The sequence below is a fragment of the Schistocerca cancellata genome, chromosome 4, assembly GCF_023864275.1.
Source record: "Schistocerca cancellata isolate TAMUIC-IGC-003103 chromosome 4, iqSchCanc2.1, whole genome shotgun sequence".
NCBI classification, from domain to species: Eukaryota; Metazoa; Arthropoda; class Insecta; order Orthoptera; family Acrididae; genus Schistocerca; species Schistocerca cancellata.
This window is the reverse complement of record NC_064629.1, coordinates 629,896,526-629,897,063: the sequence shown is the minus strand read 5'-3', so window position 1 is coordinate 629,897,063 and position 538 is coordinate 629,896,526. Positions and strand designations below refer to the sequence as shown.

Below are 538 nucleotides of genomic sequence, written 5' to 3'. Positions count from 1 at the left end.
AGACATCTCAAATATTTACTCAAACTGTTACAACATGCTTTCTTTGGAATATAATCTTTTTTATATTAAATTTTGTATCTAGAGTATTTTTGTCTGAGTTTTTCTTCCTTTCCCGTTTCCTCTGTAATATATTAGAAAGAGTAGGATCAAATTTACTGATGATTAGGCAGTACAGGACGTGAAATAAAATGAGAGACATAAAATATACTGATGATGAGACAGCACAGTATTTTGTGAGAGAGACGAAATTTACTGACAAGACCATACAGTATTTCACATAAAACTGAAGTATGGTTGTCTCTCTCTCTCTCTTCTGTCTTTGTGTGTGTGTGTGTGTGTGTGAGTGTGTGTGTGTGTGTGTGTGTGTGTGTGTGTGTGTGTGTGTGTGCGTGTGTGTGTGTGTGTGTATGTGTGCACGCTTATGAAATTTATTTCATAAATAATGATGAGTGGAATCGCTGTAGGGTTTTTTGAACTGCAGAGCTTTGTCAGAAGCGTATGTACTGAAGTGTGACTGGTTGTAAAAACTTTCCTGCCA

At 36.2% G+C, this 538-nt stretch overlaps 1 non-coding gene across 1 annotated transcript; it reads left to right on the top strand.

Annotated features, from left to right (window-relative positions):
* The first annotated feature begins 204 nt into the window (after positions 1-204).
* Positions 205-292, top strand: LOC126186589 (small nucleolar RNA SNORD116). The gene has a single exon (XR_007537654.1). It is a non-coding gene; the product is annotated as a small nucleolar RNA SNORD116 (small nucleolar RNA).
* The last annotated feature ends 246 nt before the right edge of the window (positions 293-538 follow it).